Raw genomic sequence first — 9,977 nt, 5'->3', positions numbered from 1 at the left:
TAGAGCAGTGGGCTGGGTGACACCCAATACCTTTGTGAGATTTTACAATCTCTGGATTGAGCCAGTTTCATCCCCTGTATGTCCTTCCTCCCCCAGCACCCTGCGGCAGATGAATTTGGCGGCGGAATTTGATGCCAGGCCCAGTACTCGTGAAGTATGCCCTGTTAGGTCAACCCTTGTACTTGGGATAGGTGCTCCATATGTGGTGATTCCCTGTCAGTAACCCCATATGAGGTATTTTCCATGGTACGTTTTCCCTAACGGTAAACCCGTGTCTTCCCTTGGGCAGAGTTCTACGCTGCCACCAGTCGCTGCACTTGTAGAGCTCCTCTCTTCCAGGTAGGATATACCGCATGAACTCCCTTCCATATGTGGTACTTCCTGGTTGGTAAGTGATGTATTCTCCATGTTAACCTCCCCTTCAAGCAGGATGTGGTCTCCGCAGTGTCTTTTCTCCATGGAAAAGTACACCTTCCCCGGCGTGAATGCTTGGTCCCAGCTAAGTGAATTTTTAATATTTTTCAAAGAAAAGAGAAAAGGTCAAAACAGCTGGTGCAGCCTATTCCCATTGTAAGTTCGCTGTTCCCCTCCTTGGGGTGCGAGGGACTATGCGACTTATGCGGGGCATTGGGAAGGTTATGATGGGGCTGTGTGCACTTGTTACTAGGCCCGCGGTAGCCTGCCTGCACCTGCACTGTCGAGCCACATAACACAGTTCAGCTGGTTGTGCCGTTTTGTATAGGGACCCCTAGTGTCACTATATCAACACAACGTTGAGTGAGTGACAGATAGGGAACATCTTGGTTACTATTGTAACCTCCGTTCCCTGATGGAGGGAACGAGACGTTGTGTCCCTCTTGCCACAACACTGAACTACCTGCTGAAATGGCGGGGACTCTGTCTCGGCTCCTCAGCACAAACCTGAATGAGTGGTTGCAAGTCGTCTCCTTTTATACCCGTATGTCTAGGTGAGTGGCATGCAAATTCCACTCGCCAATTCTCATTGGCCTTTTCTCAAATATCAGAGGTGCTTGAGGCTCCCAAGTTTGACCGCTAGTGTCACTACATCGACACAATATCTCGTTCCCTCCACCAGGGAACGGAGGTTACAATAGTAACCAAGATGTTTTTAGCTTCATCCAATGCAAGTGAATGGACACCAATTTTTGACGGTCCAAAAAGAACACTGAAGCTAAAAACCTGGAATACTTTCCTAAAAATCTTAAATCCTGTTCTGATGAAGAAAGAGGGTCATATATATAGTGGATGGCCTGAGGGTGAGTAATTTATCAACAAATGTGAATTTTTGGGTGAACTGTTCCTTTAAGACTTGGTGTGGTTCTGTGGTAATTAAAATGTGACTTACATAGGCTGAAAAATACTTGATTACTGTCACAAGTCCCATCTGGGCTTGTTTTGTCTATGACATAGCATAATGATCAATGATTTGTAAATGTTTTTAGTGTTTTAAATGCCTGTTCCCTGTTTGTAGTTTTGTTTTTAATTAGGTTGTGTATTTTTGATTTACTTGCTGCCCATTTTGGCCAGGACACTCCTGTAAAAGAGATTTTTAATCTCAGAGAGGTTATCCTGGTTAAATAAAGGTTATAATAATAGCGTAATAGGTCCTTTCTGTATCATTTTATCACTGACAAGGAAGCGCTGTTGTGTGTGCTGTAAAGTGTGCATCATGAACGGTAGACACATTACAATGGTTCCGTGCTTCACACCAGTGTTTATGCTGTATTAACGGTAAATGTGTTAATTATTTTTATTTTATTCTGGGGGGGGGGAGATATTCTCCCCTTTTCTCCCCAATTTGACATGCCCAATACCCAATGCACTCTAGGTCCTTGTGGTGGCATAGTAACTCGTCTCAGTCCGGGTGGCGGAGGATGAATCTCAGTGGCCTCTGCATCTGAGACAGTCAATCCGCGCATCTTATCACGTGGTTTGTTGAGCGTGTTATCGCGGAGACCTAGCGCATTTAGAGACTCACATTATTCTCTGCGGCATCCACACACAACTCACCACGCGCCCCACCAAGAGCAAGAACCACATTATAGTGACCACGAGGAGGTTATCCCAACGTGACTCTACCCACCCTAGCAACCGGGTCAATTGGTTGCCTAGGAAGCCTGACTGGAATCACTCAGCACGCCCTGGATTCAAACTTTCGATTCCAGGTTTGGGTGATTACAATTGTTAATGTGTTATTTCTGAAAGCCCTAGTTTTCCACCTAAATGGTTAAGTGTGGGTGTAGCCTGAGGCTATCAGTCCCTAACACTCTCCTTAAAATGTGTTTCACAGAAAAAAGAAAGTTGTACGGGTTTGGAACATCATGAAGGTGAGTAAATGATGACATAATTTTTTGGGGTGAAATATTTATTTAAAAGGAACTTTGTTTGAATTGGTTTAGCCAATTAAATTTTATTTCCCCATAATACTGTGTCCTTGTTGGGGCATTGGATTTGAATGTTGACTAGTAGACTTAAATGAATATTCCGGTTATCAATACAAGTTAAGCTCAGTTGACAGCATTTGTGACAAACAATATTGTTTACCACAAAAACAAATTTTGACTTACCCGTTCATTTAAAAAAAAAAAAACAAAAAAAAAATAATCTGGGTTACAATGAGGCACTTACAATGGAAGTGAATGGGCCCAATCTGTGAACATTAAACTACTCACTGTTTCAAAAGTATAGCCACATTACATACATAATATGCTTGTGAACATGATTTTAGTGTGATAAAATCGCTTACTAACCTTATCTGTGTAAAGTTATAGCCAATTTTACAACTTCATTGCCATGAAGATGTAGTCAACAAACTCTGAAACAATAGTAAAAATTACGATTTTAAACAACTTAATTTTCAACATTTCATTTAACTTTTAATTTCCAAAGTGCAACAGTTGAGGCCAAATATGATCTAATGATGATCTTACATGAACAAGTTCACCACTGAAGATCTAAGGGAATGAATGGACAATCTCGTCGCCACAGCGCTTACTGAACGCAGTAAGTAACAATTTAAATCGGCTGTTAATAAGTTTTAAAGGTGCACTCAGTAATATGTTCCTCATTAAAAAAGTTTTGCTCCTAAAGAAAGTAATTGTAATTTTGAAACATATGTATAAAATCATGAGAACTCACATGAGACGAAGACACCAGTCATATCAGTAACCTTATAAAAGCTGTTTTATTCTGCATGGAGAGGGTTCCCCTCATGGGGCCTGCCATGTTTGAATCACACGACCAGCCAGATACTACTTGCTTAATCTCAGTAACTGCCCTGTTATTGGAGTCTTTCACTCATAGATTAAAGTAATAATGGCTGACTGTGAATAGTGAATTTTTACAATGGCATCTCTAACTGAAAACTACTGATTTTAAATGATGCTGCACCCACACTGCTTGGTGTCCTTGTTGGTCCAAAATGACAAAAACAAAAAAAGTTACTGAGTGCACTGTTAATATTGAATATGCCATATTATTTACTCTACGTGGACCAATAATTTAAAAAGTAAAGACACATATTGCATGTCAGATGGTAGTTTTTGATTTTATGCCACATTTCTCAGGCTTTAGAGGTGTGTTAAACGTGTGAGGATGTGTATTTATCAACATGTTACATGTCACACAGGTATATTGAATCAAGTAAAAACTGGTTTTGTCAATAGTTCAGAAAAAAAAACTACATATATTTTTCTATACCTTTTATATCCCTTTAAAATAACTTTTATTAGGCTCAACATTAACAAGCATGCTTAAAGAGCACCTATTATGTTTTTTCAAATATTACCTTTCATGTAGTGTGTTATATAGCTGTTTGTGAATGTAAAAAAGTCTGCAAAATTTCAAAATTCAAAGTGCATGACAAATGGAGTTATTGACTCCCAAAAGAAAGAACCGATTCTGAACACCTGAAACAAGTTGTTAGTAATTCCAGACTTACTTCCTGTACTAACCTATGTAATTTGGTAACAAAAAACCCGCCTCTGGTCTTCACTGGCTGCTCGCCAACAGCTTTGACCCGCCCTCAAACACTACACTAAGCGGTAGACCAATCACAACAGTCTGGGACATCTGACCAATCAGAGCAGAGTAGGCTCTCTGAAAGGAGGAGTTTAGAATGAATCCTTTAGAACGGATCATTGAATGAGTCGTTTTTGACACTGGGAAAAAAGGTAATGCTGCAATTTTAATTATGAGCAAATTAAAGTGTTTTTTGACCTTGGATGCATGTAAATCTATTGTATGAGACCTTTAAAACAAAATTAGGCATGTTTAAAAAAACCATAATATGTGCTCTTTAAAAAATGCTTAAAAAAACTGGAGCGCAGCTCATATCCACCTTTGAAATTTGCTACTCTGAAGAACCACACAGTTGCCTACTTTGTGAAGTCATGGCAATTTAATCTTTTAATTGACATTAATAATCATGATTACAATATCAATTGCTATAATCGACAATTATTATTTTTGTCATAATCGTGCAGCCCTACTTTAAACCCTCCAAAACCTGGCCCCATTTACTTCTATTGTAAGTCTCTCACTGTAACCTTGATTTTTTGCTTTTTTGAAAGAAAGGGAGAGACAATTCAAAATAATTTTTTGTGGTATTCAACATCATGCCACAAATGCTGTCAACTGATCTTAACTTCTATTGAACCCGGAATATTCCTTTTAGTACCGTTACTTCTCCAGTGTTTTGAAGGCCACTCAGAAGTTGACAGGCAGTGGTCTACTTACTGTGGTGAGAGGACCCTTGTGTGTATGTTAGGGTCTTTTCTTTAGCTGCTTTACTGAAAGAGCTGTGTTTAGAATATTGATAATCACTACACTGAGAGATTGCAGGCCTCTTGTCAACAACTGACTGACATGAGCTGTTAACATGCTATTTTCAGCTCCTGGCTTTCACTGTAGCATTCTTGTTAGAAGACCACAGAAAATCCTGTGTTTGTTCTCTTCTGTCTCCCCTTGAGGTAATCCTTTCTTTCTCTTTCTGTATTCCTGTTTTGATTAAGTAAGCTCACCTTTCAGGAAAGCCATACAGACCTTTTTATTCAATGCAATGCATCTTAATAGTATGTAGTTTCCTACCCAATTATCTAACCACTTTTATACTTTATAAACAGTATGTAAAAATGTTGTGAGCTGTGACTGTTAGCTTTCATGGACCACTCTCAATGGTTTTATGCAGGAAGGGAGGGACACACTTGAATAGATGACAGTGCACAATAGCTGTGTCTTTCAACAGTGTCAGGGTATTGATAAAAATCAGAAGAACATTTCGGTCTAATGCCAAAGTCTGGACCAAGGGGTGCGAATGACCTATGTCCATTAGGAAAAAGAGATACTTTCCCCATTCACATTGTTTCTGGTTTAAAAAGAAAAAAACCCTAGTTTATAGGATAGTGAAAACTTCAGGTAGACTTCAGGTAGTGTCACAGCAGTAAGAATTTGTGTATTGGTGTTTTGCGAATTGTTTGTAAAACCATTCTTACATAAATTATAACATTTGATTTAATGCAACAATTTGTGTAAGGGTTTACAAATTGGTTTACAAATCATTTTACACAGAAAATTCATTCTGCTTGTGTTTTCAACTTATAATGAATGAAATCCAATATGTGTATAACCGATTAAGTGTCAATACCGACACTACAATGTAAATATGTGACACTTAACAATTATAATTAAACCATCTCTACAGATAATAAACTAGGTCTATTTCAGACCATCTGTGGTGGATAACAGAGGGAGAAGCATCACACTAAATAATAGTTAGTATAAAAAGTAAAAAACAAAAAACAAACTCAAGATAGGGTTTTAAAGGCAAATTGGAAAAATCCTATAGGAGCACCAGCCTGTTCCAGAGAAAATTGTTATAGCATAATTTTCATAGAGTGTACCTGCTGTGATAAAAATCATGCACATACTCAATTGGTTTGCTTCCCCCATGTTTATTGCATCTCTCCTTGAACAAAATGCTTTGTTCCAGTCACATTTTCAGGTGGCCATCTGCTTAACTCTGCCTGCCGCAAAATTAGGCTACTTGTGCAGTATTTTTAACATATAGGCAATCACTTCGACAGCTACAACACTGTGCCCTTGGGTCCAAAATAATTCTTGTTATTGTAGCTGTATATTACCTGAAATTTGACTGGCTACTTTTTAATGGAAATAGATAGAAACTTTTATTGAAGTAACAATTTGCTGTTAAAATGGTGATGAATAGAGAGTGAGTTCAACTAAGCCCATACACAAAAAAGTAAATCTTATATATTCTGACAGACACTTGAAATATATCTGTTGAAAATGATATATCAAGTACTACCAGACTCAAGCACTGGTTTACACTGTGCAACTTGTAGATTGGTATGAGAATTGTAGGAACTTTCAATGATAGGCATACAATGCTTGGATTTTAAATGTAAAGAAGCTTGAGATATTATTACAGTTTTTGCCTGACTGGAGGGCCATTTTAACTAGTAGTTTAGGCTGTAAGATGTGACAAAGTAGTATTAGCCTGCAGTACATTGTCTTTCCTATGCATTTTTAATTTTTTTCTGAAGAAACAGAACAATAGTAAGAAACATTAAAAAGTCTCACTGATATTTACACATGGTTTATTGCAAACAAACTGCATATGTTAATAATGTGGCACAATTAATCAAATTAAAATCTAAATTTCAATATGGCTTAAAACTGCGATATAAAGGTGCTGAAATGGACTTCAGATTTAACCACTGAATTATAACGCCCATTCCCTTCAGCCATACATCCTCTCTCTAAAACCCCACCCAACAAAGACTTGCCAGCAAACCCAATTCCAGCAAACACGAATGCACAAAATGATTTGCAGATAGATTGGCTGATTGGCTAGTTTTCTGATTTTTTTAAAGAACGATAGATTGCTCATCTGGCTCTTTTTTGGGATCCCAGAACTTTCACAAAGATAAGAGTGATTTTTCAGGACACCTATTTATTTTGCCTTTGTAAATATATAGTTTGAATATGCTGCATACTTCAAAGTGAAGGGACTGCAACTGTCATATACTGCACATAACCTAAGCAGCCACATGATACAAGGTGATGTTTTCACCTGTCTCAGAGCTTTTGCTTACAATGCTCATTGTGAATACAAAATGCCTCGGGTTCATATTATATAATAATATATAATATTCAGGTGAGATGTGTTCCAAAATAACAGAGTAAATAAATAGTGGACTTAGACCCTGTCACAACTAAATTGGACCAAATAAAAGAGTCCACTTTCAAGTCCAGGAAAAATGTTAATGCTAAGAGGACTGGAAAGTGTTTAAGTCAGTTTACACTTGGGTCAATTGAAAGATGTCTGAGTTTGGTTTTTGTCAAGAGGACTTAAGTTTGAAGAGTAACTCTTTCTATTGGCAGTAGTGCATGGGCAAAATATTACTTCTATATGACATGGACAAAATATGAAATAGTGACAAAAGGCATTTTATGCTAGTTTGTAAATTGTGCACACCCATTTTTGAGCATGTTTTTTAAATGTGGAGCTTATTGCTTTGATATCTAAGCAGCAGCAATATAAGATGTTAAATATTTCCAGTTAGAATCATTTCATCAAATCGTTCGGCCCTCATACATAAATGTGTGCAGTAATTTGTCTGATATTTTAAACATTGTAGCTAAGCAGAAAGCAGGCTTTTTAAAATTTGTTAAAAGATTCTACACACTAATTTCACAGATGAGAACTGCGGTTAAACCAGAGAAAGTGTGTCAAGACTGCAAGGAAGCAAGTATACAGCCACAGTACTTAATGGTATCCAGTCATTCTTCAACTCAAAGTGACAGATAAAAGATAGAGATACTTGCAGCCGTGATGAGATACACAAGCCGGGAGCATGGGATCGACTTCTAGGCAGATGAAACCCTGTCACATCTGCATACAATGGTAGGCGAGAGAATGCTATCTCATCTCATTGAAAGCATCATGTTTAATCAACAAACAATTAAAATTGAATGGGATTTAAACCCCTAAGGCACCAAGTGTAGTCTCTACCATAGGGAAGTCATACTTCACACTGGCAGTTGCAGGTCAATGACTTGTTGACAGGGTTAGGTGTGTACTTTATATAGACTGGTTTCTTGCAAGATTCATGATGCACATAAGGAATCAGTCTATATGAATGGAAGTTGATCTTTCTTAGGTTCATAGTGACCCAGTCATGGCAACACACAACATTGGTTTGCCCTTAAGATGGTGTCTGGTCATCTAAAGGGCAAAGTTTACCAAATGTGCTGATTTGTAGATTTGTAGATCAGTGCATGCTATAAAAAACCAAAATGATCCTTTTCACATTTTTCTGTTACTGGGCCAAATCTGATGTGTCACCATATAAAAGAATATGAGTTTATTGCTTTTAGAGGCAAGTTCATCTTGTCCCATAAACCTGCAGATAATAGCTCATGTGTCACTACAGAACACAGAAATAGTCATAAATGTTATGATCTCATTCAAACAATATCAGTTTTACTGGGTTTACTAATAATACTGTTACGTCATCAATTACAGTCTACATATCCCTTTGCATTACATTGGGACTATTAGTGGGCAAAACATTTTTTTTAAGTAAACATTTCCTTTTTTTTACAAGATACAGTATCTTTAAATATTAGAAACATCAGACATGTTTTTGGGGAACCTATTAATTTTAATAACTTGTGAATTTGACTTTTTATTTAGTGTCCTGTTGTAGAGCAATTTAAAGGACTAGCCTTTTTGTGAAAGAGTTATCTAAGGATAATTAGTGCAACAGAACCAAATAAAGCATCCTCATGTGGAAAGTGCACTTTTAAATGTATCTACTACAAAACTCTTTATTTGTTACATTAGTTTTGCAAATAGATAATTGCCTCAACTTTGTGACTGTTGCTGATCCTTTTGTACGCTTTCCTTAAATGCAGGTTATCTCTTTATTTATGAGTTGTCGCGTAGTAGATTTCAAGTTATAAGGAAAACTAGGGCAGCATTTTTATGCTCAGGTTAATCACAGCGAGAATGAATGTTTACAGATGAATGTGTGAAACATGATTAATGTTCACATAAACCGCTTACAGAAATTAAAAAGGGGAAATCCAGATTAATCACTGACTCACTGTACAGTTTGAACTTCTGATGTTTTATTATAATTTCTTTAATTCCCCAAGCCTCACAATCATTACAGACCTTAAAAGAACAAAACATATTAACTTAAATATTTAAAAATTTCTTATTTTAATTACAGAAAATATTACATAAGCTCTCGGCTGGTCGAGGTTGTCCTCAATAAATAACTATAATGTAAAATAATAAAACTGTAGTAAACTTTGTTACAAGTTGCAAAGGTACAGACAGTCTTCGTGCTGATACTGTTTCTAAAAGCAACATAACTAGAGAGGAAACTGTGTGTGTTTAGACATCTATACAGAGATAGACTACACAGAATTGGGCAAAAAATTGAGAAGAAGAAAAAAGTTGGAAGAGAAGTGTCCAGCAGTTGATGCTGCTCAAACCCCATCATAAAAAAATGGAGAGGATAGAGGTATAAGATGTGTAAACAATTTGTAAGGGGAACCTCTCTGTGTCTCCTGAAGAAATGAATGACAGCCTGGATTAGTGAAATAAAATTTCAATACCAGTCTACTCTGCAACCCCAAGCATACACTGATATGCTGCAGAAGCCATCTTTATATGTGACCCATGCTGTACTTTTTTTAGATGCTCTTTATTCAAATGAAAGACTTGCATTGCAGGACTCTTTGTCACTCTTGAGTGGGAGATATAGCCAGCCTCATTGTAGCTGGCCTTTTGTTGGATATCTGTTCTTATGGGTTCATCTCACTTTGTTCACCCCCAACATATCAAGTTTAAAGCAATGTACAGCATAGAGTTGGGTGGAGCACAAAAGGTGTTTTTTCCTCGACAGGAAAGAAGATCTTGA

This window comes from Myxocyprinus asiaticus, chromosome 3, assembly GCF_019703515.2.
Source record: "Myxocyprinus asiaticus isolate MX2 ecotype Aquarium Trade chromosome 3, UBuf_Myxa_2, whole genome shotgun sequence".
Lineage (NCBI taxonomy): Eukaryota > Metazoa > Chordata > Actinopteri > Cypriniformes > Catostomidae > Myxocyprinus > Myxocyprinus asiaticus.
The sequence above is the reverse complement of the archived record's forward strand: the minus strand, read 5'-3'. Positions refer to the sequence as shown.